At 35.7% G+C, this 9,513-nt stretch overlaps 1 long non-coding RNA gene across 1 annotated transcript; it reads right to left on the bottom strand.

The window, feature by feature from the left end:
- Positions 1 to 2,181: 2,181 nt before the first annotated feature.
- Positions 2,182 to 3,309, bottom strand: LOC130553621 (uncharacterized). Its single transcript, XR_008962880.1, has 3 exons — positions 3,232 to 3,309; positions 2,935 to 3,026; positions 2,182 to 2,305 (listed from the first exon to the last, which is right to left on the bottom strand). It is a non-coding gene; the product is annotated as an uncharacterized LOC130553621 (long non-coding RNA).
- Positions 3,310 to 9,513: the final 6,204 nt, after the last annotated feature.

Genomic DNA, 9,513 nt, shown 5'->3' with positions numbered 1-9,513 from the left:
GGGATTACCCAAGCCTACAGTAGAAGTTCTGAAGACGACTGAGATTCGGCAGTGTGGCATTCCTTGGCATATTTGAATGGACAGAAGCCTTAACAACCTTGTGTTACTGTAGAATATTCTAAAATCGATGCATGTTTCAACTTAATATAACAAAAAATGTAATTGTACTCTTGGGATCCCACATGGAGAACTGTAATGCTATTTTGACCCAAACAGAGGGACGTTATCAGATGTTTGAGGTATTTATTGAGTACAGTAACATTATTTCTTTTATCTGCATTGCTTGCTTCCTATTATTACATAATATGCATATTTTTGTATTTATTGCAGCCCCATTTATTACTATAATTTTTTTACTTTTTACATTTGAAATGATTTTTAAATATGCTCAAAAAGTATATAAAAAAGTATAAAAAGTATATCGTGCCAATAACGCAATATGAATTTGAGAAAGAGAGAGTCCCTGAAGTGGCCAGTGGTCCAGAGGGACACTTGTAACAAGAACTCCATGACACAGCACATTACAACATAAACAACATCCTATTCGTTAGGACGAGCAACCGGAGAAGAGAACAGGGCTTTTCAATACCCCCTAAAGAGTTTCAGATAGCTTATTGATCTACTAATTTAGTAGACTTCTGTGGCCTGGGCCATGCTTGGCGCTTAAGGAGATTGAATGGAAGTTAGTGGACAATGGGCCTTTTGGAAAAAAATGAACGGCTGAAGCAGAAGATTGAGACAGAGCGAAAAAGAGGAGGTGTGTGTACGTACGAACACCAGCAGGCTTTTTTGTTACATCTCAAGTTTTGTGGTACTGTACATGCACGTGTGTGTGTGTGTATGTGTGTGTGTTAGTTGAAAGTGGAGCGGTTGAAAAGCTAAATGTGTTTAGAGTATCTGGGGAGTTAGGGTGTTTGATTTATGCATTAGGTTCCACCAAATATGTCAGGAAATGACATCATCCAAATGTTCAGTGCACTTATTTTAATATTCATAATAAGTCTACTCATAATAAGTCTTAATTGTGAATTTAATATTCATAATACGTCTGATAAATCTAACGCATGATCACTGTAAAAATTCAGACAAGTTAAATATTTTTTATTATTAAATATGAAAAAAACATCTGTTTTTTTTGCAAAGTATAACTTTGGCAATTTTGAACCCAGTTTCTATTGTTACAATGTCAAATTTAACACATACATGAACAATGTTTACTCTTTTTTCCATCCACTGACTTAAAATTGCATGTTTAGTTTTTACTCTAATTTTTTATTAAATCCAAAGAAATTTCCTATCATTATATAATAAAAATATTTTTGCACTTTAAAATCGGTAAAGTTAGACTAAGTGTCAGCTTCAAATCAATGTTACTTGTACTTAGTTTTGTATTGTACTTTTGTATTGTAGTAATTTTATATTGCCTATTATTCTGTAAATATGTGTGAAAAATACTTTTAAAAAATATTTTTATAGTATTATATTTGATAATATTTTAGAATGCATTTAACTAGAATTTAATTAGAATGCATGGTGGACACATGTGCACAATGACAATGAAGTTTTCGATTCTAAATTATATTCAATTTTAAATTGTATTATGAATTCTATTTAAAATTATATTCAACAATATCTGCTAGTTTCTATTAAAATATAATATAATGTATTTTTAAAAGGAAGTCAAGTTAGTAGTCTAGTGTAACAAAAACTGTGTGATTACAAGCAACCACTGTAAAAAGAACACTGTGAAATTTACAGCAACTTGCTGGCAGCAATTGGCAAGTTGCTTTAAATCATTCCACAGTATGCTGACTGTAAGTTTAATCACAGTAACTATTAAATACTGTAATTCTTTATTACAGTAATAATCACAGTTCTGTCATTGCAATTAGAGTATTAGAATGCTGTGTTCTTTATAACAGCAATTATTACACTAGAGTAACATGCATTACTGCATAAATTTTTGTGTACTGTGAAATAAAGACACCACTTTTACCACAAAAATGACATTTATTGACTTACAACATTTCTCATGTGACAATGCATAAAGGCATAAAAATAGATTGTAAACATGTAAACATTATTTATTTTGTAAATATATTTTTTATTTTGTAAAATTAAAATTAGAAATGTATAAAACACAATCATTTTAAAATGATATAATATACATTACATGTTTATAATAAAAAAACTACATTGTTAGATCTATACAATATATCATTGAAAAAAACATTATTTGTAACTGACTCTGGTCCTGTATGTTTTTCCTGAACTGGAGACATCCTCCTGGACTGAAGTCTTCTTCCTTGCAGTAAAAGACAAAAGACATAGACTCATTATATTCACTGATATTCATTCTGCAGAAGCTGCATCTGGCTTATTACACAGACTACCTGTATTTAACTGTATTTACACCACAACTCAATAAAGATTAATGTCATTTTAAATGCTGGTGTATACATTATGAAAAGATAAATGATAAAAAAAGACAAAAACAAAGTTTAAGGCTGATGCTGTCTTTGAACTGCGTTAGAGGAGCATATCACATGTAATAAATATAACAAACAGGCACTCTTTACAGTGGACTGAAATATTAAAAACATTATCTTAATATTAATGTTGATATTTTAATCATGATTATTGTCAAATAATAGAATATGTTAAAATTGTTTAGCATGCCATTCTTACAGTTCATTCTTATTGACAATAAAGACAAATAGTTCATGGGTGATATTGCTGTTTTTGCATTAAGACATCTTCTTTCAGTATCATAAAAACGTTTTTTTTCTTCAAACTGGTAATAAACAAAACTTAAAAACTCATAACTGAAAAAGTAAATGACTGCAGTTATAATCTTGTGTTATAATGAATGAAGTTGACTGCATTAAACTTCCATTATAATAAATTAATTTGATTTACATCTGACTTACAAACCTGTTGTTTTTATAAGCAAGCGGTGACTCATCTAAACTTCTGATTGGCCATTACATTCATGCGCCGAGACTGACAGGTTGTAAGGCTCACCGCTGTAAATAACACATGTAAAAGAAATATGCACAGTGATCAGATGTAATAAGACAGGGCATTTTTGGCCTTTTATGTTGAATTTTGAGGGCAATTTTTGCACAAAGCCCCCGTTATTCTCAGACATTAGTTGTTGCAGCTTGCCCTGCAATGGATCTTATAAAGAATATGAAATGTCTAACCATTAAAACTCTTTAAAAGTCTTACCCGTTATTGAGTTTTCTTTCAGCTCAGCACACTTCAGTAATTTATCGGTTTCCTTCACATGGCTACGCACAAACACACACATACATTACACACGGACACAATTCCGGATTATTTTTTATCCAACAGCATTACTCCTTCGCCAAACTGAAGATGTTATCAATAAAATCTTGCCAGATAAGAAAATATACCATTATATGAGCAAAACGTTTATTTTATGCACACGCTATCATACCAGCTCATGTCTGTGTTGTTCTCTCGCTATCTCTCCCAGCGCACTCATATACAACGCACAGATATCCTGACAAGAGGAAACTGCGCTAAATAAACAATAATAGCAACAAATAATTAGTAAAATTAGAAAAAAATGACTTTGCTGAAGTCAAGATTTTGAAGAATCTGTCGAGTCTCTTCAGATTTGTGCTGACAAAAAAATCTGTTAAAAATTACTGTATAATGATTCACAGCATAAACATATTTACTGTAGAATTTTCCCGCCACCAAAATTTTCCCACAAAGCTTTGCAGATCTACAGCAACCTGCTGTGTTCTACAGTAAGGATTTTATCATTTTACAGTAATAATGCTGTAAAAACTACAGAAATTTGTTACAGTGATGAGTTACAGTGCAAAAGAAATCCTCAATAATGAATGAACAGACAACAGAAAAGTGTGACTGCCAGGAGGGAATGCCAACCTAGTGCATTTTAACACATTTTTCAAGCACACAAAATACTGTGATGTTCCAAAATAAGACACAAACTTTAGCCACAAATGAACACTTTCATAATCTCAGTCTCCAAAGTGTTTCGGCCACACTCACACACACACACACACACACACTTGGAACCTGTACGCAGACCCATCAAAGCACCGCTGTCTGTTGCTCACTTAAAGTAGTGTGACAGAAAAGACAAAATCAATGTTCTCCACACAGAAGTGCTGAAACTTGAGACTAATGGGGGAATGAAGGCAAGTGGCCCCCATGTATGTAAGTAGGACTGTGTGCGTGAACAGAAGAGAGAGTGGTGAAATTTATATGGGCGCAGAAGGGACTCCTTGGCCTTGCAAGAGAGGGAAGGAGCATGAGATAAAAGGCGAGTGGAGGGGAACAGAGGAGTGAAGGGGTTTCTATGTACTAATGGAGGTGTATTGACTTCGCTGTGCTCTCCGAGAGAATATTAACATTAGCCTGCCCCAAGTGGCATTGGGCACTGTCTGGACTTATAGATCTGCATAGCTATTCTCACTCACTTGATAATTACAATATGTCCTTCATTCCTCCACTCCAAGTGCCGTCATCCATTCCTGGTCAATGATCTGGTGGTGGTTTCTTTATTTTCTAGAGATTAACTGTCTAATCCTTCTCCTTTCACTCTTCCTGTCCTTTTATGCTCTCAATTATTGATCAATAATGTGCCTTTAGTAGCTCATTCAATGTCACAGTACTGTAGCGTGTGTGTGTGTGTGCGTGCGTGTGTGTGTTTCTCGGTTTGTGGGGAGCCTGTTTAATTTATGTGCCGGATAGAGTGGCGAGTGATTTATATGCCTATAAAATATCTTATTAATGTTTATTAGCACTTGGTTGTTAACATAATCACTTCACAAAAAATAAGGAGTTGTGAAATACTACACTGAGGTATATTTAACAGTAACTCACGTGCAGATACTCCATGAACTAAAATAATTTAGACCTGGGAGAATTTGGAGTACTTAATATTTTTTATGTAAATGCTTTTTGAATTGTATTGATGACAATTCTGTTACTGTGAAGCTGCTTTGATGTTTTCTGAAAAATAACCTATACAAATAAATGTGACGTACAGTATGAAACGTCATATTTGCAATTAAGAAATGTACATAGTATGCACAAAAATGAGGGGCTCTCCTCACGTTTGACTACTTTCCATGAGCACAAATCTTAAAGGAACAGTTCAACCAAAAATGAAAATTCTGTATTAATTTACTCACCAACAAGTTGTTCCAAATCTGTGTAAATTTCTTGGTTCTGATGAACACAGAGAAAAATATTTGGTAAAATGTGTGTGTAACCAAATAGTTCTTGGCTACCATTGAGAAACCTATAGGAAAAATCGTTTTGGGTGAACTATCCCTATAAGGTTATAACATATAATAATATTCAAGAGAATGGGGTATATGCATACGGGTCCATGACGTACTTCCGCTAAAATCTCAGCCAGGCAGTTACATCTGGTACGTTTCAAGGTACATCAACAAATATTAAAAAAAGCTAAGTGAACCTTTGCACTTACTATAGAGGCATGATCACAGAGGCACTTAACAATGCTCACCAGTAGTGCGGTCGGATCACCGAAATTTGAACGTTTTCTTACTAAACACATCGTTATCACTTGGTGAAAAATCCCCTTCGTGCTATGAGAGCTGACCTATAGCTGTCTTAGATTTTAGCGGAAGTATCCCTGCATTCCAATTCGCCTACTTATACTAGCCCTAATAGTAGGTACTGTTTTTGTGTTAGAATAGTAGGTACTTTTGAGTGTATGGCAAAATAGATTGCACAAACTGGACATACTAACAGGAAGCGGAAGTGGCCGTTGTTGCCTATAGACAACATTTTGGCAAATAACTATTAATGCAGTGGAGCGTCACTACACTCCGCCTACTCGTGGTGAGTTGTGGGTAATATCAGCCGTCAGAGTGTGCATCGTTCTGCACTTTGAATTTCTACCGGAAGTAGTAGACCATGCGGGAATCTTTGGAATACTATTTTCAACACACTACGATTTGGGACATACTAATTCTACTTTCGAATACTATTAGGACAGATAGTATGCGGATTGGAACGCAGGGTATGTCATCGTGCCATGTGCATATACCCAATTTTGTTTTTATACAGCAGCAGCAGTTTGGACAGGGCAATTTTCTACTGCAACATAACAATGCCCCTGTGCACAGAGCAAAGATCATAAAGAAATGACCAATTCAGTCTAGTGTCGAAAATATTTAACCCAGCTGAACACATTTGGTGTGACTGCAGTCTTTGAGACAAACACACAAACCCATCAATGACTTGATGCCAACCCCTTTTTCTGAGACCACATTCATAATATAGCACAGCCTCAAATGCATAATTGCTATTTTTTTCCAATAAATGTTGCAATTGGTAACTGCTCTTGGTTAAAATAAAAAAATCTGTTTTTGGACAAATACATGAAATATTGATGTTCAAAACTGTCTTCTTAACTTAATAAACCTGCAATTGTATTTGTTTCGAACAGAGCGTTATAGACTGCATATTTTAACTTTCTTATTTTGTTATTTAAATGATTAAAAGTGTATGTATAGGGTTATAGTCCCTGGCATAACATTATTATTAGGGCTGAGAGAGGTAAACGCATTAATTAATTAACGCCGACAATTATTTTAATGCACAATAACACTGTTTTTATTAAGTATTATTTTATGTCGAAAGCCCGTTGCTCACTGGCTCTGAAACGTACAGACAAACCACGGGTCACAGAAGGGGTGGGATGTTGATCGGTACTGGCTGGTAATGGCGTCACCACGCGTCTCAACCAATGAGAGCATTGCTGAAGCGCGCACATGAACCAGGAACACCAGGGCTGCGTTCAGCCCCGACAAAACGTTGCAAAACGTTTTTTAAACGGAAACGGGGATGCGGTTGAACCCCCTGTTGTGATGACGCAAGAGTTTAACTATGGCAGCTGAGAAGGCCATTCTTAAGGCTTCTTTATACTCGACGCGTCCGCAGGTTCGCTTGGGTGCGCGCGGCAAACATGACGTCATCGCGGTGTTGGCGGAAGTTCGCTTTGAGTGCGCGCGACCTCATTTCGCGTGGCGGTGTGCACGGCTTTTTTGTAACTGCGCGCGCGGCAACGCATCCGAAAACGAACGAGGGGGATACGAGTCTAGCCGAGCAGGCACGTCTGTACATGCACCCAGAACCGGCCCAAGGCATAAGCGAACTAAGCGGCTGCTTAGGGCCCCGTGGCCACCAGGGGGCCCCCACGAGTCTTAAAAAAAACGATGTAATTTCATGTACTCTTGGGCCATTTCTTGACATCGTTTTTTAATATCATATTTCAATGGATATGGGTAATGATACAAAATGCATTATTAAATAATAAAAAAAAACACAACGCAATATTATGTTAAAGAGCTGCTGCAGCAGGATGCATGCACAGCGAGAATATGACTGATTGACGCAATTCAAAGTTGATTGAAGAATTTCAACTCCATAATATCACAAAAAAGGACAGATCCTTCGGGTGCAGAGAAAAGAAAAAGGAAGAAAACCGAGGAAGAGAAAAAACAGCAAGATAAAGGTAAATTGAGAAAATTAATATAAACTAAATAGGCTTAACCTAGTTAGCCTAGTAAACTATATTGCAAGTTAAAGTTAGCTGGCTAGTTAATTAAGCAAGCAAGAAAGTATGTTTAATTAAACATCCGCAAATAACTTTGCAATCTTAATATATTATAATACACAACATATTACTTAGCTGGTTTTAAAAATAACTTTCCTGGATTATATTTCTGTAATAAAAATAAGATTCCGTTTCATGAACTTGGTACTGATCATAAAAAATAAGCTTCTGTTTTATAACTTTGGTACTGATAAGTTTAACATTACTTACATTAGCCTACCTTTGGGGTCTTAGCTATTATATTCATTATGCCTCAATGTTTTAGGTGTACAGATGGCTTGCTGTGTGATATAGTTTGACGTTAAAATAACTGCTGTTTGTTGTTTTAGAAATAGCTTTTTTAATATTAATATAACATTCTGTTCATTCAACAACGGAGCTTTTCCAAACTCAAACTGATCAAAAACTATTTGAGATCTTCCATGGCTCAAGAAAGACTGAGTGGACTTGCAGAAGAAGATCCTGTTTGTATTTGATTTTATTTGTAGTTTTGTAGTTGATTATAACAAGGTGGTTCAAGAATAAAATATAAAGCAGATCAATCTGATCTGTTAATTTTGTTAATAATAAAATCTGTTAATAATCATTTAAATTTATTTTTTATATAAAAAGATACTGTTTATCTTAAGTAATTTTATTTGTAGTTGATTGTATTGCACTTTATGCATGTTGCTAATTTTTCTAACCAAAAGTAATTAAAGTGGTTAACATGTTTACAGTAAATCCATTGTCTACTGGTTTATTTAGCTAATTTTTAGTACACCACAAGACACACGCAAGACTTTGAATGTTAAAGTGCAAATTAACACCTGACCACTCCTGTGGGTTTGCTACTGTTACAATTAAAATCCATAGAAGGGTAAAAACATTGGTATGATGTAAGGAACACAGCTACAACAAATAAAATTGATAATGGGTGTTTTAGATGTATAGTGTGCGAATAATCAAGGATTGACAATAATTAGTCATATTGGTGGCACAGAGGGGCCCCCCAAGTAAAATTCTGTTTAGGGCCCCCTGAAGGCTTGGGCCGGCCCTGCATGCACCTCAATGATTAATCCACGCAGAACAATGCAGACTCTTTATCCAATAAGTTTTAAATAACATATGTAAAGTTTAATATGTGAAGCACTTCTTATGAAAGGTAACTATGGTTTTACTATAATACAAGTGTAGAGACATGTTTTTTGGGGATTGTTCTGTTTATATTACCATAGTTTTATAAGAAACCTCATATAACTAATGTGCCTGTAGTGAGACAATAGTAAATTTGTGGCCACTGTGATTTATACTATAAATACAAAAATAAAACCATGGTAAATTGCGTTGTTCAAGCAAACCACTTCTTCTCCACGCTAATACGTGCTGGTTAGTTGAATTGATTACTCCGAGTCGCCCTCTGTTGTTTAAAAGAATAGCACATCGGCATGCGCGTCAACTATAAACGCCTCGTCCGTTTGCGGAGGTACGCGTGCAGTCAGCGGAGGCTCGCATAGCGGAGCAAGGCGAATGTATAAATCCCGCTTTAGTGTTCTTTTAGAAGAATTTTCGGAGCCTGACGAAATCGGTATGAATACGTGTTGAATACTGCAAAATACATCTCTTCTAATATCTTCAATTGTTGCGTATACCGAGCTGCAGCGGAAAAACTTAAACGAATTTACTTGGACCCATTGTGCGAGCTGTCTCTTTAACACCGCGTGGGTTATATACATGTTGCTGCTGATTGGGCTGACATTCTTGACACACCCACCAAACAAGAGAAAACATATCTCAAACCCTGTTGCACACCGTTGAAACCCGTTTCCAGGAAACGTGTCGTTCAACCCGGAAACCGTAGCAAAACGTTGCGCACC

The sequence above is a fragment of the Triplophysa rosa genome, linkage group LG4, assembly GCF_024868665.1.
Source record: "Triplophysa rosa linkage group LG4, Trosa_1v2, whole genome shotgun sequence".
Classification (NCBI taxonomy): domain Eukaryota; kingdom Metazoa; phylum Chordata; class Actinopteri; order Cypriniformes; family Nemacheilidae; genus Triplophysa; species Triplophysa rosa.
The sequence above is the reverse complement of the archived record's forward strand: the minus strand, read 5'-3'. Positions and strand labels throughout refer to the sequence as shown.